Source organism: Triturus cristatus, chromosome 12 (assembly GCF_964204655.1).
Source record: "Triturus cristatus chromosome 12, aTriCri1.1, whole genome shotgun sequence".
NCBI lineage: Eukaryota > Metazoa > Chordata > Amphibia > Caudata > Salamandridae > Triturus > Triturus cristatus.
Window position 1 is genome coordinate 662125108 of NC_140595.1, and position 27028 is coordinate 662152135.

The 27028-nt window shown below is 41.1% G+C and overlaps 26 non-coding genes across 26 annotated transcripts; 20 read left to right on the top strand and 6 right to left on the bottom strand.

Moving 5' to 3' along the window:
• Positions 1-618: 618 nt before the first annotated feature.
• Positions 619-713, bottom strand: TRNAI-UAU (transfer RNA isoleucine (anticodon UAU)). Its single transcript has 2 exons — positions 676-713; positions 619-654 (listed from the first exon to the last, which is right to left on the bottom strand). It is a non-coding gene; the product is annotated as a tRNA-Ile (tRNA).
• Positions 714-1125: 412 nt separating this feature from the next.
• On the top strand, positions 1126-1207 carry TRNAS-GCU (transfer RNA serine (anticodon GCU)). Its single transcript has one exon. It is a non-coding gene; the product is annotated as a tRNA-Ser (tRNA).
• Positions 1208-1797: 590 nt separating this feature from the next.
• TRNAT-UGU (transfer RNA threonine (anticodon UGU)) lies at positions 1798-1869 on the top strand. Its single transcript has one exon. It is a non-coding gene; the product is annotated as a tRNA-Thr (tRNA).
• A 1174-nt stretch (positions 1870-3043) lies between these two features.
• Positions 3044-3138, bottom strand: TRNAI-UAU (transfer RNA isoleucine (anticodon UAU)). Its single transcript has 2 exons — positions 3101-3138; positions 3044-3079 (listed from the first exon to the last, which is right to left on the bottom strand). It is a non-coding gene; the product is annotated as a tRNA-Ile (tRNA).
• Positions 3139-3550: 412 nt separating this feature from the next.
• On the top strand, positions 3551-3632 carry TRNAS-GCU (transfer RNA serine (anticodon GCU)). The gene has a single exon. It is a non-coding gene; the product is annotated as a tRNA-Ser (tRNA).
• Positions 3633-4221: 589 nt separating this feature from the next.
• Positions 4222-4293, top strand: TRNAT-UGU (transfer RNA threonine (anticodon UGU)). The gene has a single exon. It is a non-coding gene; the product is annotated as a tRNA-Thr (tRNA).
• A 1682-nt stretch (positions 4294-5975) lies between these two features.
• TRNAS-GCU (transfer RNA serine (anticodon GCU)) lies at positions 5976-6057 on the top strand. Its single transcript has one exon. It is a non-coding gene; the product is annotated as a tRNA-Ser (tRNA).
• Positions 6058-8399: 2342 nt separating this feature from the next.
• TRNAS-GCU (transfer RNA serine (anticodon GCU)) lies at positions 8400-8481 on the top strand. The gene has a single exon. It is a non-coding gene; the product is annotated as a tRNA-Ser (tRNA).
• A 589-nt stretch (positions 8482-9070) lies between these two features.
• Positions 9071-9142, top strand: TRNAT-UGU (transfer RNA threonine (anticodon UGU)). Its single transcript has one exon. It is a non-coding gene; the product is annotated as a tRNA-Thr (tRNA).
• A 1681-nt stretch (positions 9143-10823) lies between these two features.
• TRNAS-GCU (transfer RNA serine (anticodon GCU)) lies at positions 10824-10905 on the top strand. Its single transcript has one exon. It is a non-coding gene; the product is annotated as a tRNA-Ser (tRNA).
• A 589-nt stretch (positions 10906-11494) lies between these two features.
• Positions 11495-11566, top strand: TRNAT-UGU (transfer RNA threonine (anticodon UGU)). Its single transcript has one exon. It is a non-coding gene; the product is annotated as a tRNA-Thr (tRNA).
• A 1175-nt stretch (positions 11567-12741) lies between these two features.
• Positions 12742-12836, bottom strand: TRNAI-UAU (transfer RNA isoleucine (anticodon UAU)). Its single transcript has 2 exons — positions 12799-12836; positions 12742-12777 (listed from the first exon to the last, which is right to left on the bottom strand). It is a non-coding gene; the product is annotated as a tRNA-Ile (tRNA).
• A 1083-nt stretch (positions 12837-13919) lies between these two features.
• TRNAT-UGU (transfer RNA threonine (anticodon UGU)) lies at positions 13920-13991 on the top strand. Its single transcript has one exon. It is a non-coding gene; the product is annotated as a tRNA-Thr (tRNA).
• A 1681-nt stretch (positions 13992-15672) lies between these two features.
• TRNAS-GCU (transfer RNA serine (anticodon GCU)) lies at positions 15673-15754 on the top strand. Its single transcript has one exon. It is a non-coding gene; the product is annotated as a tRNA-Ser (tRNA).
• Positions 15755-16343: 589 nt separating this feature from the next.
• Positions 16344-16415, top strand: TRNAT-UGU (transfer RNA threonine (anticodon UGU)). The gene has a single exon. It is a non-coding gene; the product is annotated as a tRNA-Thr (tRNA).
• A 1174-nt stretch (positions 16416-17589) lies between these two features.
• TRNAI-UAU (transfer RNA isoleucine (anticodon UAU)) lies at positions 17590-17684 on the bottom strand. Its single transcript has 2 exons — positions 17647-17684; positions 17590-17625 (listed from the first exon to the last, which is right to left on the bottom strand). It is a non-coding gene; the product is annotated as a tRNA-Ile (tRNA).
• A 412-nt stretch (positions 17685-18096) lies between these two features.
• Positions 18097-18178, top strand: TRNAS-GCU (transfer RNA serine (anticodon GCU)). Its single transcript has one exon. It is a non-coding gene; the product is annotated as a tRNA-Ser (tRNA).
• Positions 18179-18768: 590 nt separating this feature from the next.
• On the top strand, positions 18769-18840 carry TRNAT-UGU (transfer RNA threonine (anticodon UGU)). Its single transcript has one exon. It is a non-coding gene; the product is annotated as a tRNA-Thr (tRNA).
• A 1681-nt stretch (positions 18841-20521) lies between these two features.
• On the top strand, positions 20522-20603 carry TRNAS-GCU (transfer RNA serine (anticodon GCU)). The gene has a single exon. It is a non-coding gene; the product is annotated as a tRNA-Ser (tRNA).
• A 589-nt stretch (positions 20604-21192) lies between these two features.
• Positions 21193-21264, top strand: TRNAT-UGU (transfer RNA threonine (anticodon UGU)). Its single transcript has one exon. It is a non-coding gene; the product is annotated as a tRNA-Thr (tRNA).
• Positions 21265-22424: 1160 nt separating this feature from the next.
• TRNAI-UAU (transfer RNA isoleucine (anticodon UAU)) lies at positions 22425-22519 on the bottom strand. Its single transcript has 2 exons — positions 22482-22519; positions 22425-22460 (listed from the first exon to the last, which is right to left on the bottom strand). It is a non-coding gene; the product is annotated as a tRNA-Ile (tRNA).
• A 412-nt stretch (positions 22520-22931) lies between these two features.
• On the top strand, positions 22932-23013 carry TRNAS-GCU (transfer RNA serine (anticodon GCU)). The gene has a single exon. It is a non-coding gene; the product is annotated as a tRNA-Ser (tRNA).
• Positions 23014-23603: 590 nt separating this feature from the next.
• TRNAT-UGU (transfer RNA threonine (anticodon UGU)) lies at positions 23604-23675 on the top strand. Its single transcript has one exon. It is a non-coding gene; the product is annotated as a tRNA-Thr (tRNA).
• Positions 23676-24849: 1174 nt separating this feature from the next.
• TRNAI-UAU (transfer RNA isoleucine (anticodon UAU)) lies at positions 24850-24944 on the bottom strand. The gene is made up of 2 exons: positions 24907-24944; positions 24850-24885 (listed from the first exon to the last, which is right to left on the bottom strand). It is a non-coding gene; the product is annotated as a tRNA-Ile (tRNA).
• Positions 24945-25356: 412 nt separating this feature from the next.
• TRNAS-GCU (transfer RNA serine (anticodon GCU)) lies at positions 25357-25438 on the top strand. The gene has a single exon. It is a non-coding gene; the product is annotated as a tRNA-Ser (tRNA).
• Positions 25439-26027: 589 nt separating this feature from the next.
• On the top strand, positions 26028-26099 carry TRNAT-UGU (transfer RNA threonine (anticodon UGU)). Its single transcript has one exon. It is a non-coding gene; the product is annotated as a tRNA-Thr (tRNA).
• The last annotated feature ends 929 nt before the right edge of the window (positions 26100-27028 follow it).

Here is a 27028-nt window from a genome sequence, read left to right on the forward strand (position 1 = left end):
GGGTTGAATGAAGAAGTGAACCTGGTTTCTGGCAAAGGAGTATCGAGATGAAGATGAGGAAAAGTGAACATGGACCACATTCATAGGTTAGAGAAATACATTTAATAGGTTGAATGGTTTTGAAAAGTGAACTTCGAGCAGTAATTGTTGTTTTTTAAACTGCAAAGAAATTAAAAATGAATGTGGGATTGGAGGCACACTCTGAGCAGAAAAGCACCATAAGCTGCTATGGTGCAACTCAAGATGGTGAATAGAACCTTTAATATGATGATGCTCTTCTTTTGCTAGTTTTTTCGAATCACCTTTTATTGTAAGTAGCTGATACAGCATTTTTTGCAGCTCTTCAGTTTATGGTTAGCATGTGAGAACACTGTTTTCATCATATTTATTATTCTACAAATGTATTTTTAAATGCACTGATGTGGTGTTTGCATGAAATGCAAGATGGCACATCATGGAATGTTTAAACTGAGCATCGCGGAGGATATGTGATATTTGGCACCCAGAGGAGTAGGACACGTAGATCCTATAAGAAGTAAAGACTCTCTAGCAAGGGCCGTCCATACTCTGAGTTTAAACTTTACTTTTTGTGAAATGGTTTATGAAAAACAACACGGCTGCTCCAGGTGAGGCTCGAACTCACAACCTCGGCATGGCTCAGTGCAAGTACTGCTGTATAAGTACCGCGCGCTAACCGATTGCGCCACTGGAGCTCTCTCTTTTCACATCTCCCCAGGTGAGCCATCTACAGCTGACCAAGTAGATGACAGACACTGCTCCATCATTCACTGTGCAAGATCGACTCACATGCTAGCATGTTATCATGACTATTAAAAATACAGTCCAAACGGAATAGATTCTATAATTGTCCTATAACATATGCTCTGTCTATTCAAAACCCCATAGAATTATATCTTGACAGTTCTGACAAAGTCTAGGGGAATCTTATGAATATTTGTAATTAGCACATAGTAAGAATTTCCCAAAAATGAAATGTAGGTCCCTGATTGGGGGAAGACGTGGAATGTGAGATCTTGCCTCAGCTGTTTTTTTCTTTTTTAGGTACAGTATATTGACACTTCAGTACCTTTTGTGAAGCAAGGTTTCAGATGGGGCTGTGGGGCAGACGAGGTGGCCGAGTGGTTAAGGCGATGGACTGCTAATCCATTGTGCTCTGCACGCGTGGGTTCGAATCCCACCTTCGTCGGAAAGCCATCAGAGTCTCTTTTGATGGCCAGCATTTCTTGTAGTATAATTACACTCTCTTTCAAGACAGAGCCAGGATCCGCTAGATGGGATCATCTGACTGTTCCATTTTAACAAATATGTCAAATAAAGTGAAGTATTTTGTGCGTAATAGAAATTAGATCTTTCATGGAGTTTCCAGAGGATTGCCTTTCACTCACTCCTGGCTTATTAACCAGTTTGGATAAATAGATTGATAAGAAAGCAGCTCTTACTCCTAAAGTTTAGGCCGTCTCAAATGAATGACTGTTAACATATGTCTGCCCCACAGAGACAGATCACTTCTAATAAGTGGGTTCTCTATATGTCACTGATTGTAGACATACTAACTAGAGCTATCGGTATGGTCTTGAATGCGAAAAACTCTTATTTTCTCATATGAAAATGTAGTTTTTCATACTTCCAAAAAAAGTGCCTTAAGCATGGTCTTCAATGTGTGCGCGCATGTGGACATTCATATGCAACTACGTTTCCATACAGAGTCTCAAAATCATAGATATATTCATACCTCAGTAAGAATACATGTTGCAATTTACATCCTGCGTGCAGACTGGCCTTGTAGCTCAGTGGCAGAGCACTGGTCTTGTAAACCAGGGGTCATGAGTTCAAGCCTCATCAGGGCCTTTTTACATGAGTCTTTCTGTATGTTGTTTTCAAGTCATTCTTCCCTGGAGTCACACCTTGCTTTAGGATTGCTTATTGCCAAGCTTCCCTTTCCTGCTTTCATATTATCAAGAAAATATCATGAAGATCATTGAATTATAAATTATTGCCTCACCCCTTCCGATCGCCTGACGAACGCCTGACAAACGCCATTCTCACCCTGGCGGGCAAGCCCTGCCGGGCAAAGCCAAATAAGCCATGCATATTTACAGTTCCTTTGAAAGGCAGAGCGAGGACTAGGACCTCTGTTCCGACTGAATCTGCATCCACAGAAAGGATGTTATAAGGCCCTACAAATTTCACCAAGGAGATGTGAAAGTCTTCCCCCATAAAATACTTTTTTTCCCAGATACCCCGGCTCTTAGGCAAATGAGGTTACTCCTCAAAACCCCACCCCCACTCACCATAAATCTCCTTCTCTCCTGCTGTCCATTCAAATGATACAAGGTATCTTGTACATAGAGAGAAAGGGAGAATAGGCAGACTTGCTTCAAAGATTTGGTGACTTTGGATGGGTGGGTTGAATGAAGAAGTGAACCTGGTTTCTGGGAAAGGAGTATCGAGATGAAGATGAGGAAAAGTGAACATGGACCACATTCATAGGTTAGAGAAATACATTTAATAGGTTGAATGGTTTTGAAAAGTGAACTTCGAGCAGTAATTGTTGGTTTTTAAACTGCACAGAAATTAAAAATGAATGTGGGATTGGAGGCACACTCTGAACAGAAAAGCACCATAAGCTGCTATGGTGCAACTCAAGATGGTGAATAGAACCTTTAATATGATGATGCTCTTCTTTTGCTAGTTTTTTCGAGTCACCTTTTATTGTAAGTAGCTGATACAGCATTTTTTGCAGCTCTTCAGTTTATGGTTATCATGTGAGAACACAGTTTTCATCATATTTATTATTCTACAAATGTATTTTTAAATGCACTGATGTGGTGTTTGCATGAAATGCAAGATGGCACATCATGGAATGTTTAAACTGAGCATCGCGGAGGATATGTGATATTTGGCACCCAGAGGAGTAGGACACGTAGATCCTATAAGAAGTAAAGACTCTCTAGCAAGGGCCGTCCATACTCTGAGTTTAAACTTTACTTTTTGTGAAATGGTTTATGAAAAACAACACGGCTGCTCCAGGTGAGGCTCGAACTCACAACCTCGGCATGGCTCAGTACAAGTACTGCTGTATAAGTACCGCGCGCTAACCGATTGCGCCACTGGAGCTCTCTCTTTTCACATCTCCCCAGGTGAGCCATCTACAGCTGACCAAGTAGATGACAGACACTGCTCCATCATTCACTGTGCAAGATCGACTCACATGCTAGCATGTTATCATGACTATTAAAAATACAGTCCAAACGGAATAGATTCTATAATTGTCCTATAACATATGCTCTGTCTATTCAAAACCCCATAGAATTATATCTTGACAGTTCTGACAAAGTCTAGGGGAATCTTATGAATATTTGTAATTAGCACATAGTAAGAATTTCCCAAAAATTAAATGTAGGTCCCTGATTGGGGGAAGACGTGGAATGTGAGATCTTGCCTCAGCTGTTTTTTTCTTTTTTAGGTACAGTATATTGACACTTCAGTACCTTTTGTGAAGCAAGGTTTCAGATGGGGCTGTGGGGCAGACGAGGTGGCCGAGTGGTTAAGGCGATGGACTGCTAATCCATTGTGCTCTGCACGCGTGGGTTCGAATCCCACCTTCGTCGGAAAGCCATCAGAGTCTCTTTTGATGGCCAGCATTTCTTGTAGTATAATTACACTCTCTTTCAAGACAGAGCCAGGATCCGCTAGATGGGATCATCTGACTGTTCCATTTTAACAAATATGTCAAATAAAGTGAAGTATTTTGTGCGTAATAGAAATTAGATCTTTCATGGAGTTTCCAGAGGATTGCCTTTCACTCACTCCTGGCTTATTAACCAGTTTGGATAAATAGATTGATAAGAAAGCAGCTCTTACTCCTAAAGTTTAGGCCGTCTCAAATGAATGACTGTTAACATATGTCTGCCCCACAGAGACAGATCACTTCTAATAAGTGGGTTCTCTATATGTCACTGATTGCAGACATACTAACTAGAGCTATCGGTATGGTCTTGAATGCGAAAACTCTTATTTTCTCATATGAAAATGTAGTTTTTCATACTTCCAAAAAAAGTGCCTTAAGCATGGTCTTCAATGTGTGCGCGCACGTGGACATTCATATGCAACTACGTTTCCATACAGAGTCTCAAAATCATAGATATATTCATACCTCAGTAAGAATACATGTTGCAATTTACATCCTGCGTGCAGACTGGCCTTGTAGCTCAGTGGCAGAGCACTGGTCTTGTAAACCAGGGGTCATGAGTTCAAGCCTCATCAGGGCCTTTTTACATGAGTCTTTCTGTATGTTGTTTTCAAGTCATTCTTCCCTGGAGTCACACCTTGCTTTAGGATTGCTTATTGCCAAGCTTCCCTTTCCTGCTTTCATATTATCAAGAAAATATCATGAAGATCATTGAATTATACATTATTGCCTCACCCCTTCCGATCGCCTGACGAACGCCTGACAAACGCCATTCTCACCCTGGCGGGCAAGCCCTGCCGGGCAAAGCCAAATAAGCCATGCATATTTACAGTTCCTTTGAAAGGCAGAGCGAGGACTAGGACCTCTGTTCCGACTGAATCTGCATCCACAGAAAGGATGTTATAAGGCCCTACAAATTTCACCAAGGAGATGTGAAAGTCTTCCCCCATAAAATACTTTTTTTCCCAGATACCCCGGCTCTTAGGCAAATGAGGTTACTCCTCAAAACCCCACCCCCACTCACCATAAATCTCCTTCTCTCCTGCTGTCCATTCAAATGATACAAGGTATCTTGTACATAGAGAGAAAGGGAGAATAGGCAGACTTGCTTCAAAGATTTGGTGACCTTGGATGGGTGGGTTGAATGAAGAAGTGAACCTGGTTTCTGGGAAAGGAGTATCGAGATGAAGATGAGGAAAAGTGAACATGGACCACATTCATAGGTTAGAGAAATACATTTAATAGGTTGAATGGTTTTGAAAAGTGAACTTCGAGCAGTAATTGTTGGTTTTTAAACTGCAAAGAAATTAAAAATGAATGTGGGATTGGAGGCACACTCTGAGCAGAAAAGCACCATAAGCTGCTATGGTGCAACTCAAGATGGTGAATAGAACCTTTAATATGATGATGCTCTTCTTTTGCTAGTTTTTTTCGAGTCACCTTTTATTGTAAGTAGCTGATACAGCATTTTTTGCAGCTCTTCAGTTTATGGTTATCATGTGAGAACACTGTTTTCATCATATTTATTATTCTACAAATGTATTTTTAAATGCACTGATGTGGTGTTTGCATGAAATGCAAGATGGCACATCATGGAATGTTTAAACTGAGCATCGCGGAGGATATGTGATATTTGGCACCCAGAGGAGTAGGGCACGTAGATCCTATAAGAAGTAAAGACTCTCTAGCAAGGGCCGTCCATACTCTGAGTTTAAACTTTACTTTTTGTGAAATGGTTTATGAAAAACAACACGGCTGCTCCAGGTGAGGCTCGAACTCACAACCTCTGCATGGCTCAGTGTAAGTACTGCTGTATAAGTACCGCGCGCTAACCGATTGCGCCACTGGAGCTCTCTCTTTTCACATCTCCCCAGGTGAGCCATCTACAGCTGACCAAGTAGATGACAGACACTGCTCCATCATTCACTGTGCAAGATCGACTCACATGCTAGCATGTTATCATGACTATTAAAAATACAGTCCAAACGGAATAGATTCTATAATTGTCCTATAACATATGCTCTGTCTATTCAAAACCCCATAGAATTATATCTTGACAGTTCTGACAAAGTCTAGGGGAATCTTATGAATATTTGTAATTAGCACATAGTAAGAATTTCCCAAAAATGAAATGTAGGTCCCTGATTGGGGGAAGACGTGGAATGTGAGATCTTGCCTCAGCTGTTTTTTTCTTTTTTAGGTACAGTATATTGACACTTCAGTACCTTTTGTGAAGCAAGGTTTCAGATGGGGCTGTAGGGCAGACGAGGTGGCCGAGTGGTTAAGGCGATGGACTGCTAATCCATTGTGCTCTGCACGCGTGGGTTCGAATCCCACCTTCGTCGGAAAGCCATCAGAGTCTCTTTTGATGGCCAGCATTTCTTGTAGTATAATTACACTCTCTTTCAAGACAGAGCCAGGATCCGCTAGATGGGATCATCTGACTGTTCCATTTTAACAAATATGTCAAATAAAGTGAAGTATTTTGTGCGTAATAGAAATTAGATCTTTCATGGAGTTTCCAGAGGATTGCCTTTCACTCACTCCTGGCTTATTAACCAGTTTGGATAAATAGATTGATAAGAAAGCAGCTCTTACTCCTAAAGTTTAGGCCGTCTCAAATGAATGACTGTTAACATATGTCTGCCCCACAGAGACAGATCACTTCTAATAAGTGGGTTCTCTATATGTCACTGATTGCAGACATACTAACTAGAGCTATCGGTATGGTCTTGAATGCGAAAACTCTTATTTTCTCATATGAAAATGTAGTTTTTCATACTTCCAAAAAAAGTGCCTTAAGCATGGTCTTCAATGTGTGCGCGCATGTGGACATTCATATGCAACTACGTTTCCATACAGAGTCTCAAAATCATAGATATATTCATACCTCAGTAAGAATACATGTTGCAATTTACATCCTGCGTGCAGACTGGCCTTGTAGCTCAGTGGCAGAGCACTCGTCTTGTAAACCAGGGGTCATGAGTTCAAGCCTCATCAGGGCCTTTTTACATGAGTCTTTCTGTATGTTGTTTTCAAGTCATTCTTCCCTGGAGTCACACCTTGCTTTAGGATTGCTTATTGCCAAGCTTCCCTTTCCTGCTTTCATATTATCAAGAAAATATCATGAAGATCATTGAATTATAAATTATTGCCTCACCCCTTCCGATCGCCTGACGAACGCCTGACAAACGCCATTCTCACCCTGGCGGGCAAGCCCTGCCGGGCAAAGCCAAATAAGCCATGCATATTTACAGTTCCTTTGAAAGGCAGAGCGAGGACTAGGACCTCTGTTCTGACTGAATCTGCATCCACAGAAAGGATGTTATAAGGCCCTACAAATTTCACCAAGGAGATGTGAAAGTCTTCCCCCATAAAATACTTTTTTTCCCAGATACCCCGGCTCTTAGGCAAATGAGGTTACTCCTCAAAACCCCACCCCCACTCACCATAAATATCCTTCTCTCCTGCTGTCCATTCAAATGATACAAGGTATCTTGTACATAGAGAGAAAGGGAGAATAGGCAGACTTGCTTCAAAGATTTGGTGACTTTGGATGGGTGGGTTGAATGAAGAAGTGAACCTGGTTTCTGGAAAAGGAGTATCGAGATGAAGATGAGGAAAAGTGAACATGGACCACATTCATAGGTTAGAGAAATACATTTAATAGGTTGAATGGTTTTGAAAAGTGAACTTCGAGCAGTAATTGTTGGTTTTTAAACTGCACAGAAATTAAAAATGAATGTGGGATTGGAGGCACACTCTGAACAGAAAAGCACCATAAGCTGCTATGGTGCAACTCAAGATGGTGAATAGAACCTTTAATATGATGATGCTCTTCTTTTGCTAGTTTTTTCGAGTCACCTTTTATTGTAAGTAGCTGATACAGCATTTTTTGCAGCTCTTCAGTTTATGGTTATCATGTGAGAACACAGTTTTCATCATATTTATTATTCTACAAATGTATTTTTAAATGCACTGATGTGGTGTTTGCATGAAATGCAAGATGGCACATCATGGAATGTTTAAACTGAGCATCGCGGAGGATATGTGATATTTGGCACCCAGAGGAGTAGGACACGTAGATCCTATAAGAAGTAAAGACTCTCTAGCAAGGGCCGTCCATACTCTGAGTTTAAACTTTACTTTTTGTGAAATGGTTTATGAAAAACAACACGGCTGCTCCAGGTGAGGCTCGAACTCACAACCTCGGCATGGCTCAGTGCAAGTACTGCTGTATAAGTACCGCGCGCTAACCGACTCCGCCACTGGAGCTCTCTCTTTTCACATCTCCCCAGGTGAGCCATCTACAGCTGACCAAGTAGATGACAGACACTGCTCCATCATTCACTGTGCAAGATCGACTCACATGCTAGCATGTTATCATGACTATTAAAAATACAGTCCAAACGGAATAGATTCTATAATTGTCCTATAACATATGCTCTGTCTATTCAAAACCCCATAGAATTATATCTTGACAGTTCTGACAAAGTCTAGGGGAATCTTATGAATATTTGTAATTAGCACATAGTAAGAATTTCCCAAAAATTAAATGTAGGTCCCTGATTGGGGGAAGACGTGGAATGTGAGATCTTGCCTCAGCTGTTTTTTTCTTTTTTAGGTACAGTATATTGACACTTCAGTACCTTTTGTGAAGCAAGGTTTCAGATGGGGCTGTAGGGCAGACGAGGTGGCCGAGTGGTTAAGGCGATGGACTGCTAATCCATTGTGCTCTGCACGCGTGGGTTCGAATCCCACCTTCGTCGGAAAGCCATCAGAGTCTCTTTTGATGGCCAGCATTTCTTGTAGTATAATTACACTCTCTTTCAAGACAGAGCCAGGATCCGCTAGATGGGATCATCTGACTGTTCCATTTTAACAAATATGTCAAATAAAGTGAAGTATTTTGTGCGTAATAGAAATTAGATCTTTCATGGAGTTTCCAGAGGATTGCCTTTCACTCACTCCTGGCTTATTAACCAGTTTGGATAAATAGATTGATAAGAAAGCAGCTCTTACTCCTAAAGTTTAGGCCGTCTCAAATGAATGACTGTTAACATATGTCTGCCCCACAGAGACAGATCACTTCTAATAAGTGGGTTCTCTATATGTCACTGATTGCAGACATACTAACTAGAGCTATCGGTATGGTCTTGAATGCGAAAACTCTTATTTTCTCATATGAAAATGTAGTTTTTCATACTTCCAAAAAAAGTGCCTTAAGCATGGTCTTCAATGTGTGCGCGCACGTGGACATTCATATGCAACTACGTTTCCATACAGAGTCTCAAAATCATAGATATATTCATACCTCAGTAAGAATACATGTTGCAATTTACATCCTGCGTGCAGACTGGCCTTGTAGCTCAGTGGCAGAGCACTGGTCTTGTAAACCAGGGGTCATGAGTTCAAGCCTCATCAGGGCCTTTTTACATGAGTCTTTCTGTATGTTGTTTTCAAGTCATTCTTCCCTGGAGTCACACCTTGCTTTAGGATTGCTTATTGCCAAGCTTCCCTTTCCTGCTTTCATATTATCAAGAAAATATCATGAAGATCATTGAATTATACATTATTGCCTCACCCCTTCCGATCGCCTGACGAACGCCTGACAAACGCCATTCTCACCCTGCCGGGCAAGCCCTGCCGGGCAAAGCCAAATAAGCCATGCATATTTACAGTTCCTTTGAAAGGCAGAGCGAGGACTAGGACCTCTTTTCCGACTGAATCTGCATCCACAGAAAGGATGTTATAAGGCCCTACAAATTTCACCAAGGAGATGTGAAAGTCTTCCCCCATAAAATACTTTTTTTCCCAGATACCCCGGCTCTTAGGCAAATGAGGTTACTCCTCAAAACCCCACCCCCACTCACCATAAATATCCTTCTCTCCTGCTGTCCATTCAAATGATACAAGGTATCTTGTACATAGAGAGAAAGGGAGAATAGGCAGACTTGCTTCAAAGATTTGGTGACCTTGGATGGGTGGGTTGAATGAAGAAGTGAACCTGGTTTCTGGCAAAGGAGTATCGAGATGAAGATGAGGAAAAGTGAACATGGACCACATTCATAGGTTAGAGAAATACATTTAATAGGTTGAATGGTTTTGAAAAGTGAACTTCGAGCAGTAATTGTTGTTTTTTAAACTGCAAAGAAATTAAAAATGAATGTGGGATTGGAGGCACACTCTGAGCAGAAAAGCACCATAAGCTGCTATGGTGCAACTCAAGATGGTGAATAGAACCTTTAATATGATGATGCTCTTCTTTTGCTAGTTTTTTCGAGTCACCTTTTATTGTAAGTAGCTGATACAGCATTTTTTGCAGCTCTTCAGTTTATGGTTAGCATGTGAGAACACTGTTTTCATCATATTTATTATTCTACAAATGTATTTTTAAATGCACTGATGTGGTGTTTGCATGAAATGCAAGATGGCACATCATGGAATGTTTAAACTGAGCATCGCGGAGGATATGTGATATTTGGCACCCAGAGGAGTAGGACACGTAGATCCTATAAGAAGTAAAGACTCTCTAGCAAGGGCCGTCCATACTCTGAGTTTAAACTTTACTTTTTGTGAAATGGTTTATGAAAATCAACACGGCTGCTACAGGTGAGGCTCGAACTCACAACCTCGGCATGGCTCAGTGCAAGTACTGCTGTATAAGTACCACGCGCTAACCGATTGCGCAACTGGAGCTCTCTCTTTTCACATCTCCCCAGGTGAGCCATCTACAGCTGACCAAGTAGATGACAGACACTGCTCCATCATTCACTGTGCAAGATCGACTCACATGCTAGCATGTTATCATGACTATTAAAAATACAGTCCAAACGGAATAGATTCTATAATTGTCCTATAACATATGCTCTGTCTATTCAAAACCCCATAGAATTATATCTTGACAGTTCTGACAAAGTCTAGGGGAATCTTATGAATATTTGTAATTAGCACATAGTAAGAATTTCCCAAAAATGAAATGTAGGTCCCTGATTGGGGGAAGACGTGGAATGTGAGATCTTGCCTCAGCTGTTTTTTTCTTTTTTAGGTACAGTATATTGACACTTCAGTACCTTTTGTGAAGCAAGGTTTCAGATGGGGCTGTAGGGCAGACGAGGTGGCCGAGTGGTTAAGGCGATGGACTGCTAATCCATTGTGCTCTGCACGCGTGGGTTCGAATCCCACCTTCGTCGGAAAGCCATCAGAGTCTCTTTTGATGGCCAGCATTTCTTGTAGTATAATTACACTCTCTTTCAAGACAGAGCCAGGATCCGCTAGATGGGATCATCTGACTGTTCCATTTTAACAAATATGTCAAATAAAGTGAAGTATTTTGTGCGTAATAGAAATTAGATCTTTCATGGAGTTTCCAGAGGATTGCCTTTCACTCACTCCTGGCTTATTAACCAGTTTGGATAAATAGATTGATAAGAAAGCAGCTCTTACTCCTAAAGTTTAGGCCGTCTCAAATGAATGACTGTTAACATATGTCTGCCCCACAGAGACAGATCACTTCTAATAAGTGGGTTCTCTATATGTCACTGATTGCAGACATACTAACTAGAGCTATCGGTATGGTCTTGAATGCGAAAACTCTTATTTTCTCATATGAAAATGTAGTTTTTCATACTTCCAAAAAAAGTGCCTTAAGCATGGTCTTCAATGTGTGCGCGCATGTGGACATTCATATGCAACTACGTTTCCATACAGAGTCTCAAAATCATGGATATATTCATACCTCAGTAAGAATACATGTTGCAATTTACATCCTGCGTGCAGACTGGCCTTGTAGCTCAGTGGCAGAGCACTGGTCTTGTAAACCAGGGGTCATGAGTTCAAGCCTCATCAGGGCCTTTTTTACATGAGTCTTTCTGTATGTTGTTTTCAAGTCATTCTTCCCTGGAGTCACACCTTGCTTTAGGATTGCTTATTGCCAAGCTTCCCTTTCCTGCTTTCATATTATCAAGAAAATATCATGAAGATCATTGAATTATAAATTATTGCCTCACCCCTTCCGATCGCCTGACGAACGCCTGACAAACGCCATTCTCACCCTGCCGGGCAAGCCCTGCCGGGCAAAGCCAAATAAGCCATGCATATTTACAGTTCCTTTGAAAGGCAGAGCGAGGACTAGGACCTCTGTTCCGACTGAATCTGCATCCACAGAAAGGATGTTATAAGGCCCTACAAATTTCACCAAGGAGATGTGAAAGTCTTCCCCCATAAAATACTTTTTTTCCCAGATACCCCGGCTCTTAGGCAAATGAGGTTACTCCTCAAAACCCCACCCCCACTCACCATAAATATCCTTCTCTCCTGCTGTCCATTCAAATGATACAAGGTATCTTGTACATAGAGAGAAAGGGAGAATAGGCAGACTTGCTTCAAAGATTTGGTGACCTTGGATGGGTGGGTTGAATGAAGAAGTGAACCTGGTTTCTGGGAGAGGAGTATCGAGATGAAGATGAGGAAAAGTGAACATGGACCACATTCATAGGTTAGAGAAATACATTTAATAGGTTGAATGGTTTTGAAAAGTGAACTTCGAGCAGTAATTGTTGGTTTTTAAACTGCACAGAAATTAAAAATGAATGTGGGATTGGAGGCACACTCTGAACAGAAAAGCACCATAAGCTGCTATGGTGCAACTCAAGATGGTGAATAGAACCTTTAATATGATGATGCTCTTCTTTTGCTAGTTTTTTCGAGTCACCTTTTATTGTAAGTAGCTGATACAGCATTTTTTGCAGCTCTTCAGTTTATGGTTATCATGTGAGAACACAGTTTTCATCATATTTATTATTCTACAAATGTATTTTTAAATGCACTGATGTGGTGTTTGCATGAAATGCAAGATGGCACATCATGGAATGTTTAAACTGAGCATCGCGGAGGATATGTGATATTTGGCACCCAGAGGAGTAGGACACGTAGATCCTATAAGAAGTAAAGACTCTCTAGCAAGGGCCGTCCATACTCTGAGTTTAAACTTTACTTTTTGTGAAATGGTTTATGAAAAACAACACGGCTGCTCCAGGTGAGGCTCGAACTCACAACCTCGGCATGGCTCAGTGCAAGTACTGCTGTATAAGTACCGCGCGCTAACCGATTGCGCCACTGGAGCTCTCTCTTTTCACATCTCCCCAGGTGAGCCATCTACAGCTGACCAAGTAGATGACAGACACTGCTCCATCATTCACTGTGCAAGATCGACTCACATGCTAGCATGTTATCATGACTATTAAAAATACAGTCCAAACGGAATAGATTCTATAATTGTCCTATAACATATGCTCTGTCTATTCAAAACCCCATAGAATTATATCTTGACAGTTCTGACAAAGTCTAGGGGAATCTTATGAATATTTGTAATTAGCACATAGTAAGAATTTCCCAAAAATTAAATGTAGGTCCCTGATTGGGGGAAGACGTGGAATGTGAGATCTTGCCTCAGCTGTTTTTTTCTTTTTTAGGTACAGTATATTGACACTTCAGTACCTTTTGTGAAGCAAGGTTTCAGATGGGGCTGTAGGGCAGATGAGGTGGCCGAGTGGTTAAGGCGATGGACTGCTAATCCATTGTGCTCTGCACGCGTGGGTTCGAATCCCACCTTCGTCGGAAAGCCATCATAGTCTCTTTTGATGGCCAGCATTTCTTGTAGTATAATTACACTCTCTTTCAAGACAGAGCCAGGATCCGCTAGATGGGATCATCTGACTGTTCCATTTTAACAAATATGTCAAATAAAGTGAAGTATTTTGTGCGTAATAGAAATTAGATCTTTCATGGAGTTTCCAGAGGATTGCCTTTCACTCACTCCTGGCTTATTAACCAGTTTGGATAAATAGATTGATAAGAAAGCAGCTCTTACTCCTAAAGTTTAGGCCGTCTCAAATGAATGACTGTTAACATATGTCTGCCCCACAGAGACAGATCACTTCTAATAAGTGGGTTCTCTATATGTCACTGATTGCAGACATACTAACTAGAGCTATCGGTATGGTCTTGAATGCGAAAACTCTTATTTTCTCATATGAAAATGTAGTTTTTCATACTTCCAAAAAAAGTGCCTTAAGCATGGTCTTCAATGTGTGCGCGCACGTGGACATTCATATGCAACTACGTTTCCATACAGAGTCTCAAAATCATAGATATATTCATACCTCAGTAAGAATACATGTTGCAATTTACATCCTGCGTGCAGACTGGCCTTGTAGCTCAGTGGCAGAGCACTGGTCTTGTAAACCAGGGGTCATGAGTTCAAGCCTCATCAGGGCCTTTTTACATGAGTCTTTCTGTATGTTGTTTTCAAGTCATTCTTCCCTGGAGTCACACCTTGCTTTAGGATTGCTTATTGCCAAGCTTCCCTTTCCTGCTTTCATATTATCAAGAAAATATCATGAAGATCATTGAATTATACATTATTGCCTCACCCCTTCCGATCGCCTGACGAACGCCTGACAAACGCCATTCTCACCCTGCCGGGCAAGCCCTGCCGGGCAAAGCCAAATAAGCCATGCATATTTACAGTTCCTTTGAAAGGCAGAGCGAGGACTAGGACCTCTTTTCCGACTGAATCTGCATCCACAGAAAGGATGTTATAAGGCCCTACAAATTTCACCAAGGAGATGTGAAAGTCTTCCCCCATAAAATACTTTTTTTCCCAGATACCCCGGCTCTTAGGCAAATGAGGTTACTCCTCAAAACCCCACCCCCACTCACCATAAATATCCTTCTCTCCTGCTGTCCATTCAAATGATACAAGGTATCTTGTACATAGAGAGAAAGGGAGAATAGGCAGACTTGCTTCAAAGATTTGGTGACCTTGGATGGGTGGGTTGAATGAAGAAGTGAACCTGGTTTCTGGCAAAGGAGTATCGAGATGAAGATGAGGAAAAGTGAACATGGACCACATTCATAGGTTAGAGAAATACATTTAATAGGTTGAATGGTTTTGAAAAGTGAACTTCGAGCAGTAATTGTTGTTTTTTAAACTGCAAAGAAATTAAAAATGAATGTGGGATTGGAGGCACACTCTGAGCAGAAAAGCACCATAAGCTGCTATGGTGCAACTCAAGATGGTGAATAGAACCTTTAATATGATGATGCTCTTCTTTTGCTAGTTTTTTCGAGTCACCTTTTATTGTAAGTAGCTGATACAGCATTTTTTGCAGCTCTTCAGTTTATGGTTAGCATGTGAGAACACTGTTTTCATCATATTTATTATTCTACAAATGTATTTTTAAATGCACTGATGTGGTGTTTGCATGAAATGCAAGATGGCACATCATGGAATGTTTAAACTGAGCATCGCGGAGGATATGTGATATTTGGCACCCAGAGGAGTAGGACACGTAGATCCTATAAGAAGTAAAGACTCTCTAGCAAGGGCCGTCCATACTCTGAGTTTAAACTTTACTTTTTGTGAAATGGTTTATGAAAATCAACACGGCTGCTACAGGTGAGGCTCGAACTCACAACCTCGGCATGGCTCAGTGCAAGTACTGCTGTATAAGTACCACGCGCTAACCGATTGCGCAACTGGAGCTCTCTCTTTTCACATCTCCCCAGGTGAGCCATCTACAGCTGACCAAGTAGATGACAGACACTGCTCCATCATTCACTGTGCAAGATCGACTCACATGCTAGCATGTTATCATGACTATTAAAAATACAGTCCAAACGGAATAGATTCTATAATTGTCCTATAACATATGCTCTGTCTATTCAAAACCCCATAGAATTATATCTTGACAGTTCTGACAAAGTCTAGGGGAATCTTATGAATATTTGTAATTAGCACATAGTAAGAATTTCCCAAAAATGAAATGTAGGTCCCTGATTGGGGGAAGACGTGGAATGTGAGATCTTGCCTCAGCTGTTTTTTTCTTTTTTAGGTACAGTATATTGACACTTCAGTACCTTTTGTGAAGCAAGGTTTCAGATGGGGCTGTAGGGCAGACGAGGTGGCCGAGTGGTTAAGGCGATGGACTGCTAATCCATTGTGCTCTGCACGCGTGGGTTCGAATCCCACCTTCGTCGGAAAGCCATCAGAGTCTCTTTTGATGGCCAGCATTTCTTGTAGTATAATTACACTCTCTTTCAAGACAGAGCCAGGATCCGCTAGATGGGATCATCTGACTGTTCCATTTTAACAAATATGTCAAATAAAGTGAAGTATTTTGTGCGTAATAGAAATTAGATCTTTCATGGAGTTTCCAGAGGATTGCCTTTCACTCACTCCTGGCTTATTAACCAGTTTGGATAAATAGATTGATAAGAAAGCAGCTCTTACTCCTAAAGTTTAGGCCGTCTCAAATGAATGACTGTTAACATATGTCTGCCCCACAGAGACAGATCACTTCTAATAAGTGGGTTCTCTATATGTCACTGATTGCAGACATACTAACTAGAGCTATCGGTATGGTCTTGAATGCGAAAACTCTTATTTTCTCATATGAAAATGTAGTTTTTCATACTTCCAAAAAAAGTGCCTTAAGCATGGTCTTCAATGTGTGCGCGCATGTGGACATTCATATGCAACTACGTTTCCATACAGAGTCTCAAAATCATGGATATATTCATACCTCAGTAAGAATACATGTTGCAATTTACATCCTGCGTGCAGACTGGCCTTGTAGCTCAGTGGCAGAGCACTGGTCTTGTAAACCAGGGGTCATGAGTTCAAGCCTCATCAGGGCCTTTTTACATGAGTCTTTCTGTATGTTGTTTTCAAGTCATTCTTCCCTGGAGTCACACCTTGCTTTAGGATTGCTTATTGCCAAGCTTCCCTTTCCTGCTTTCATATTATCAAGAAAATATCATGAAGATCATTGAATTATAAATTATTGCCTCACCCCTTCCGATCGCCTGACGAACGCCTGACAAACGCCATTCTCACCCTGCCGGGCAAGCCCTGCCGGGCAAAGCCAAATAAGCCATGCATATTTACAGTTCCTTTGAAAGGCAGAGCGAGGACTAGGACCTCTGTTCCGACTGAATCTGCATCCACAGAAAGGATGTTATAAGGCCCTACAAATTTCACCAAGGAGATGTGAAAGTCTTCCCCCATAAAATACTTTTTTTCCCAGATACCCCGGCTCTTAGGCAAATGAGGTTACTCCTCAAAACCCCACCCCCACTCACCATAAATATCCTTCTCTCCTGCTGTCCATTCAAATGATACAAGGTATCTTGTACATAGAGAGAAAGGGAGAATAGGCAGACTTGCTTCAAAGATTTGGTGACCTTGGATGGGTGGGTTGAATGAAGAAGTGAACCTGGTTTCTGGGAGAGGAGTATCGAGATGAAGATGAGGAAAAGTGAACATGGACCACATTCATAGGTTAGAGAAATACATTTAATAGGTTGAATGGTTTTGAAAAGTGAACTTCGAGCAGTAATTGTTGGTTTTTAAACTGCACAGAAATTAAAAATGAATGTGGGATTGGAGGCACACTCTGAACAGAAAAGCACCATAAGCTGCTATGGTGCAACTCAAGATGGTGAATAGAACCTTTAATATGATGATGCTCTTCTTTTGCTAGTTTTTTCGAGTCACCTTTTATTGTAAGTAGCTGATACAGCATTTTTTGCAGCTCTTCAGTTTATGGTTATCATGTGAGAACACAGTTTTCATCATATTTATTATTCTACAAATGTATTTTTAAATGCACTGATGTGGTGTTTGCATGAAATGCAAGATGGCACATCATGGAATGTTTAAACTGAGCATCGCGGAGGATATGTGATATTTGGCACCCAGAGGAGTAGGACACGTAGATCCTATAAGAAGTAAAGACTCTCTAGCAAGGGCCGTCCATACTCTGAGTTTAAACTTTACTTTTTGTGAAATGGTTTATGAAAAACAACACGGCTGCTCCAGGTGAGGCTCGAACTCACAACCTCGGCATGGCTCAGTGCAAGTACTGCTGTATAAGTACCGCGCGCTAACCGATTGCGCCACTGGAGCTCTCTCTTTTCACATCTCCCCAGGTGAGCCATCTACAGCTGACCAAGTAGATGACAGACACTGCTCCATCATTCACTGTGCAAGATCGACTCACATGCTAGCATGTTATCATGACTATTAAAAATACAGTCCAAACGGAATAGATTCTATAATTGTCCTATAACATATGCTCTGTCTATTCAAAACCCCATAGAATTATATCTTGACAGTTCTGACAAAGTCTAGGGGAATCTTATGAATATTTGTAATTAGCACATAGTAAGAATTTCCCAAAAATGAAATGTAGGTCCCTGATTGGGGGAAGACGTGGAATGTGAGATCTTGCCTCAGCTGTTTTTTTCTTTTTTAGGTACAGTATATTGACACTTCAGTACCTTTTGTGAAGCAAGGTTTCAGATGGGGCTGTGGGGCAGACGAGGTGGCCGAGTGGTTAAGGCGATGGACTGCTAATCCATTGTGCTCTGCACGCGTGGGTTCGAATCCCACCTTCGTCGGAAAGCCATCAGAGTCTCTTTTGATGGCCAGCATTTCTTGTAGTATAATTACACTCTCTTTCAAGACAGAGCCAGGATCCGCTAGATGGGATCATCTGACTGTTCCATTTTAACAAATATGTCAAATAAAGTGAAGTATTTTGTGCGTAATAGAAATTAGATCTTTCATGGAGTTTCCAGAGGATTGCCTTTCACTCACTCCTGGCTTATTAACCAGTTTGGATAAATAGATTGATAAGAAAGCAGCTCTTACTCCTAAAGTTTAGGCCGTCTCAAATGAATGACTGTTAACATATGTCTGCCCCACAGAGACAGATCACTTCTAATAAGTGGGTTCTCTATATGTCACTGATTGTAGACATACTAACTAGAGCTATCGGTATGGTCTTGAATGCGAAAAACTCTTATTTTCTCATATGAAAATGTAGTTTTTCATACTTCCAAAAAAAGTGCCTTAAGCATGGTCTTCAATGTGTGCGCGCATGTGGACATTCATATGCAACTACGTTTCCATACAGAGTCTCAAAATCATAGATATATTCATACCTCAGTAAGAATACATGTTGCAATTTACATCCTGCGTGCAGACTGGCCTTGTAGCTCAGTGGCAGAGCACTGGTCTTGTAAACCAGGGGTCATGAGTTCAAGCCTCATCAGGGCCTTTTTACATGAGTCTTTCTGTATGTTGTTTTCAAGTCATTCTTCCCTGGAGTCACACCTTGCTTTAGGATTGCTTATTGCCAAGCTTCCCTTTCCTGCTTTCATATTATCAAGAAAATATCATGAAGATCATTGAATTATAAATTATTGCCTCACCCCTTCCGATCGCCTGACGAACGCCTGACAAACGCCATTCTCACCCTGGCGGGCAAGCCCTGCCGGGCAAAGCCAAATAAGCCATGCATATTTACAGTTCCTTTGAAAGGCAGAGCGAGGACTAGGACCTCTGTTCCGACTGAATCTGCATCCACAGAAAGGATGTTATAAGGCCCTACAAATTTCACCAAGGAGATGTGAAAGTCTTCCCCCATAAAATACTTTTTTTCCCAGATACCCCGGCTCTTAGGCAAATGAGGTTACTCCTCAAAACCCCACCCCCACTCACCATAAATATCCTTCTCTCCTGCTGTCCATTCAAATGATACAAGGTATCTTGTACATAGAGAGAAAGGGAGAATAGGCAGACTTGCTTCAAAGATTTGGTGACTTTGGATGGGTGGGTTGAATGAAGAAGTGAACCTGGTTTCTGGAAAAGGAGTATCGAGATGAAGATGAGGAAAAGTGAACATGGACCACATTCATAGGTTAGAGAAATAGATTTAATAGGTTGAATGGTTTTGAAAAGTGAACTTCGAGCAGTAATTGTTGGTTTTTAAACTGCACAGAAATTAAAAATGAATGTGGGATTGGAGGCACACTCTGAACAGAAAAGCACCATAAGCTGCTATGGTGCAACTCAAGATGGTGAATAGAACCTTTAATATGATGATGCTCTTCTTTTGCTAGTTTTTTCGAGTCACCTTTTATTGTAAGTAGCTGATACAGCATTTTTTGCAGCTCTTCAGTTTATGGTTATCATGTGAGAACACAGTTTTCATCATATTTATTATTCTACAAATGTATTTTTAAATGCACTGATGTGGTGTTTGCATGAAATGCAAGATGGCACATCATGGAATGTTTAAACTGAGCATCGCGGAGGATATGTGATATTTGGCACCCAGAGGAGTAGGACACGTAGATCCTATAAGAAGTAAAGACTCTCTAGCAAGGGCCGTCCATACTCTGAGTTTAAACTTTACTTTTTGTGAAATGGTTTATGAAAAACAACACGGCTGCTCCAGGTGAGGCTCGAACTCACAACCTCGGCATGGCTCAGTACAAGTACTGCTGTATAAGTATCGCGCGCTAACCGATTGCGCCACTGGAGCTCTCTCTTTTCACATCTCCCCAGGTGAGCCATCTACAGCTGACCAAGTAGATGACAGACACTGCTCCATCATTCACTGTGCAAGATCGACTCACATGCTAGCATGTTATCATGACTATTAAAAATACAGTCCAAACGGAATAGATTCTATAATTGTCCTATAACATATGCTCTGTCTATTCAAAACCCCATAGAATTATATCTTGACAGTTCTGACAAAGTCTAGGGGAATCTTATGAATATTTGTAATTAGCACATAGTAAGAATTTCCCAAAAATTAAATGTAGGTCCCTGATTGGGGGAAGACGTGGAATGTGAGATCTTGCCTCAGCTGTTTTTTTCTTTTTTAGGTACAGTATATTGACACTTCAGTACCTTTTGTGAAGCAAGGTTTCAGATGGGGCTGTGGGGCAGACGAGGTGGCCGAGTGGTTAAGGCGATGGACTGCTAATCCATTGTGCTCTGCACGCGTGGGTTCGAATCCCACCTTCGTCGGAAAGCCATCAGAGTCTCTTTTGATGGCCAGCATTTCTTGTAGTATAATTACACTCTCTTTCAAGACAGAGCCAGGATCCGCTAGATGGGATCATCTGACTGTTCCATTTTAACAAATATGTCAAATAAAGTGAAGTATTTTGTGCGTAATAGAAATTAGATCTTTCATGGAGTTTCCAGAGGATTGCCTTTCACTCACTCCTGGCTTATTAACCAGTTTGGATAAATAGATTGATAAGAAAGCAGCTCTTACTCCTAAAGTTTAGGCCGTCTCAAATGAATGACTGTTAACATATGTCTGCCCCACAGAGACAGATCACTTCTAATAAGTGGGTTCTCTATATGTCACTGATTGCAGACATACTAACTAGAGCTATCGGTATGGTCTTGAATGCGAAAACTCTTATTTTCTCATATGAAAATGTAGTTTTTCATACTTCCAAAAAAAGTGCCTTAAGCATGGTCTTCAATGTGTGCGCGCACGTGGACATTCATATGCAACTACGTTTCCATACAGAGTCTCAAAATCATAGATATATTCATACCTCAGTAAGAATACATGTTGCAATTTACATCCTGCGTGCAGACTGGCCTTGTAGCTCAGTGGCAGAGCACTGGTCTTGTAAACCAGGGGTCATGAGTTCAAGCCTCATCAGGGCCTTTTTACATGAGTCTTTCTGTATGTTGTTTTCAAGTCATTCTTCCCTGGAGTCACACCTTGCTTTAGGATTGCTTATTGCCAAGCTTCCCTTTCCTGCTTTCATATTATCAAGAAAATATCATGAAGATCATTGAATTATACATTATTGCCTCACCCCTTCCGATCGCCTGACGAACGCCTGACAAACGCCATTCTCACCCTGCCGGGCAAAGCCAAATAAGCCATGCATATTTACAGTTCCTTTGAAAGGCAGAGCGAGGACTAGGACCTCTGTTCCGACTGAATCTGCATCCACAGAAAGGATGTTATAAGGCCCTACAAATTTCACCAAGGAGATGTGAAAGTCTTCCCCCATAAAATACTTTTTTTCCCAGATACCCCGGCTCTTAGGCAAATGAGGTTACTCCTCAAAAACCCACCCCCACTCACCATAAATATCCTTCTCTCCTGCTGTCCATTCAAATGATACAAGGTATCTTGTACATAGAGAGAAAGGGAGAATAGGCAGACTTGCTTCAAAGATTTGGTGACCTTGGATGGGTGGGTTGAATGAAGAAGTGAACCTGGTTTCTGGGAGAGGAGTATCGAGATGAAGATGAGGAAAAGTGAACATGGACCACATTCATAGGTTAGAGAAATACATTTAATAGGTTGAATGGTTTTGAAAAGTGAACTTCGAGCAGTAATTGTTGGTTTTTAAACTGCACAGAAATTAAAAATGAATGTGGGATTGGAGGCACACTCTGAACAGAAAAGCACCATAAGCTGCTATGGTGCAACTCAAGATGGTGAATAGAACCTTTAATATGATGATGCTCTTCTTTTGCTAGTTTTTTCGAGTCACCTTTTATTGTAAGTAGCTGATACAGCATTTTTTGCAGCTCTTCAGTTTATGGTTATCATGTGAGAACACAGTTTTCATCATATTTATTATTCTACAAATGTATTTTTAAATGCACTGATGTGGTGTTTGCATGAAATGCAAGATGGCACATCATGGAATGTTTAAACTGAGCATCGCGGAGGATATGTGATATTTGGCACCCAGAGGAGTAGGACACGTAGATCCTATAAGAAGTAAAGACTCTCTAGCAAGGGCCGTCCATACTCTGAGTTTAAACTTTACTTTTTGTGAAATGGTTTATGAAAAACAACACGGCTGCTCCAGGTGAGGCTCGAACTCACAACCTCGGCATGGCTCAGTGCAAGTACTGCTGTATAAGTACCGCGCGCTAACCGATTGCGCCACTGGAGCTCTCTCTTTTCACATCTCCCCAGGTGAGCCATCTACAGCTGACCAAGTAGATGACAGACACTGCTCCATCATTCACTGTGCAAGATCGACTCACATGCTAGCATGTTATCATGACTATTAAAAATACAGTCCAAACGGAATAGATTCTATAATTGTCCTATAACATATGCTCTGTCTATTCAAAACCCCATAGAATTATATCTTGACAGTTCTGACAAAGTCTAGGGGAATCTTATGAATATTTGTAATTAGCACATAGTAAGAATTTCCCAAAAATGAAATGTAGGTCCCTGATTGGGGGAAGACGTGGAATGTGAGATCTTGCCTCAGCTGTTTTTTTCTTTTTTAGGTACAGTATATTGACACTTCAGTACCTTTTGTGAAGCAAGGTTTCAGATGGGGCTGTGGGGCAGACGAGGTGGCCGAGTGGTTAAGGCGATGGACTGCTAATCCATTGTGCTCTGCACGCGTGGGTTCGAATCCCACCTTCGTCGGAAAGCCATCAGAGTCTCTTTTGATGGCCAGCATTTCATGTAGTATAATTACACTCTCTTTCAAGACAGAGCCAGGATCCGCTAGATGGGATCATCTGACTGTTCCATTTTAACAAATATGTCAAATAAAGTGAAGTATTTTGTGCGTAATAGAAATTAGATCTTTCATGGAGTTTCCAGAGGATTGCCTTTCACTCACTCCTGGCTTATTAACCAGTTTGGATAAATAGATTGATAAGAAAGCAGCTCTTACTCCTAAAGTTTAGGCCGTCTCAAATGAATGACTGTTAACATATGTCTGCCCCACAGAGACAGATCACTTCTAATAAGTGGGTTCTCTATATGTCACTGATTGTAGACATACTGACTAGAGCTATCGGTATGGTCTTGAATGCGAAAAACTCTTATTTTCTCATATGAAAATGTAGTTTTTCATACTTCCAAAAAAAGTGCCTTAAGCATGGTCTTCAATGTGTGCGCGCATGTGGACATTCATATGCAACTACGTTTCCATACAGAGTCTCAAAATCATAGATATATTCATACCTCAGTAAGAATACATGTTGCAATTTACATCCTGCGTGCAGACTGGCCTTGTAGCTCAGTGGCAGAGCACTGGTCTTGTAAACCAGGGGTCATGAGTTCAAGCCTCATCAGGGCCTTTTTACATGAGTCTTTCTGTATGTTGTTTTCAAGTCATTCTTCCCTGGAGTCACACCTTGCTTTAGGATTGCTTATTGCCAAGCTTCCCTTTCCTGCTTTCATATTATCAAGAAAATATCATGAAGATCATTGAATTATAAATTATTGCCTCACCCCTTCCGATCGCCTGACGAACGCCTGACAAACGCCATTCTCACCCTGGCGGGCAAGCCCTGCCGGGCAAAGCCAAATAAGCCATGCATATTTACAGTTCCTTTGAAAGGCAGAGCGAGGACTAGGACCTCTGTTCCGACTGAATCTACATCCACAGAAAGGATGTTATAAGGCCCTACAAATTTCACCAAGGAGATGTGAAAGTCTTCCCCCATAAAATACTTTTTTTCCCAGATACCCCGGCTCTTAGGCAAATGAGGTTACTCCTCAAAACCCCACCCCCACTCACCATAAATATCCTTCTCTCCTGCTGTCCATTCAAATGATACAAGGTATCTTGTACATAGAGAGAAAGGGAGAATAGGCAGACTTGCTTCAAAGATTTGGTGACTTTGGATGGGTGGGTTGAATGAAGAAGTGAACCTGGTTTCTGGAAAAGGAGTATCGAGATGAAGATGAGGAAAAGTGAACATGGACCACATTCATAGGTTAGAGAAATACATTTAATAGGTTGAATGGTTTTGAAAAGTGAACTTCGAGCAGTAATTGTTGGTTTTTAAACTGCACAGAAATTAAAAATGAATGTGGGATTGGAGGCACACTCTGAACAGAAAAGCACCATAAGCTGCTATGGTGCAACTCAAGATGGTGAATAGAACCTTTAATATGATGATGCTCTTCTTTTGCTAGTTTTTTCGAGTCACCTTTTATTGTAAGTAGCTGATACAGCATTTTTTGCAGCTCTTCAGTTTATGGTTATCATGTGAGAACACAGTTTTCATCATATTTATTATTCTACAAATGTATTTTTAAATGCACTGATGTGGTGTTTGCATGAAATGCAAGATGGCACATCATGGAATGTTTAAACTGAGCATCGCGGAGGATATGTGATATTTGGCACCCAGAGGAGTAGGGCACGTAGATCCTATAAGAAGTAAAGACTCTCTAGCAAGGGCCGTCCATACTCTGAGTTTAAACTTTACTTTTTGTGAAATGGTTTATGAAAAACAACACGGCTGCTCCAGGTGAGGCTCGAACTCACAACCTCGGCATGGCTCAGTGCAAGTACTGCTGTATAAATACCGCGCGCTAACCGATTGCGCCACTGGAGCTCTCTCTTTTCACATCTCCCCAGGTGAGCCATCTACAGCTGACCAAGTAGATGACAGACACTGCTCCATCATTCACTGTGCAAGATCGACTCACATGCTAGCATGTTATCATGACTATTAAAAATACAGTCCAAACGGAATAGATTCTATAATTGTCCTATAACATATGCTCTGTCTATTCAAAACCCCATAGAATTATATCTTGACAGTTCTGACAAAGTCTAGGGGAATCTTATGAATATTTGTAATTAGCACATAGTAAGAATTTCCCAAAAATTAAATGTAGGTCCCTGATTGGGGGAAGACGTGGAATGTGAGATCTTGCCTCAGCTGTTTTTTTCTTTTTTAGGTACAGTATATTGACACTTCAGTACCTTTTGTGAAGCAAGGTTTCAGATGGGGCTGTAGGGCAGACGAGGTGGCCGAGTGGTTAAGGCGATGGACTGCTAATCCATTGTGCTCTGCACGTGTGGGTTCGAATCCCACCTTCGTCGGAAAGCCATCAGAGTCTCTTTTGATGGCCAGCATTTCTTGTAGTATAATTACACTCTCTTTCAAGACAGAGCCAGGATCCGCTAGATGGGATCATCTGACTGTTCCATTTTAACAAATATGTCAAATAAAGTGAAGTATTTTGTGCGTAATAGAAATTAGATCTTTCATGGAGTTTCCAGAGGATTGCCTTTCACTCACTCCTGGCTTATTAACCAGTTTGGATAAATAGATTGATAAGAAAGCAGCTCTTACTCCTAAAGTTTAGGCCGTCTCAAATGAATGACTGTTAACATATGTCTGCCCCACAGAGACAGATCACTTCTAATAAGTGGGTTCTCTATATGTCACTGATTGCAGACATACTAACTAGAGCTATCGGTATGGTCTTGAATGCGAAAACTCTTATTTTCTCATATGAAAATGTAGTTTTTCATACTTCCAAAAAAAGTGCCTTAAGCATGGTCTTCAATGTGTGCGCGCACGTGGACATTCATATGCAACTACGTTTCCATACAGAGTCTCAAAATCATAGATATATTCATACCTCAGTAAGAATACATGTTGCAATTTACATCCTGCGTGCAGACTGGCCTTGTAGCTCAGTGGCAGAGCACTGGTCTTGTAAACCAGGGGTCATGAGTTCAAGCCTCATCAGGGCCTTTTTACATGAGTCTTTCTGTATGTTGTTTTCAAGTCATTCTTCCCTGGAGTCACACCTTGCTTTAGGATTGCTTATTGCCAAGCTTCCCTTTCCTGCTTTCATATTATCAAGAAAATATCATGAAGATCATTGAATTATACATTATTGCCTCACCCCTTCCGATCGCCTGACGAACGCCTGACAAACGCCATTCTCACCCTGCCGGGCAAAGCCAAATAAGCCATGCATATTTACAGTTCCTTTGAAAGGCAGAGCGAGGACTAGGACCTCTTTTCCGACTGAATCTGCATCCACAGAAAGGATGTTATAAGGCCCTACAAATTTCACCAAGGAGATGTGAAAGTCTTCCCCCATAAAATACTTTTTTTCCCAGATACCCCGGCTCTTAGGCAAATGAGGTTACTCCTCAAAACCCCACCCCCACTCACCATAAATATCCTTCTCTCCTGCTGTCCATTCAAATGATACAAGGTATCTTGTACATAGAGAGAAAGGGAGACTAGGCAGACTTGCTTCAAAGATTTGGTGACCTTGGATGGGTGGGTTGAATGAAGAAGTGAACCTGGTTTCTGGCAAAGGAGTATCGAGATGAAGATGAGGAAAAGTGAACATGGACCACATTCATAGGTTAGAGAAATACATTTAATAGGTTGAATGGTTTTGAAAAGTGAACTTCGAGCAGTAATTGTTGTTTTTTAAACTGCAAAGAAATTAAAAATGAATGTGGGATTGGAGGCACACTCTGAGCAGAAAAGCACCATAAGCTGCTATGGTGCAACTCAAGATGGTGAATAGAACCTTTAATATGATGATGCTCTTCTTTTGCTAGTTTTTTCGAGTCACCTTTTATTGTAAGTAGCTGATACAGCATTTTTTGCAGCTCTTCAGTTTATGGTTAGCATGTGAGAACACTGTTTTCATCATATTT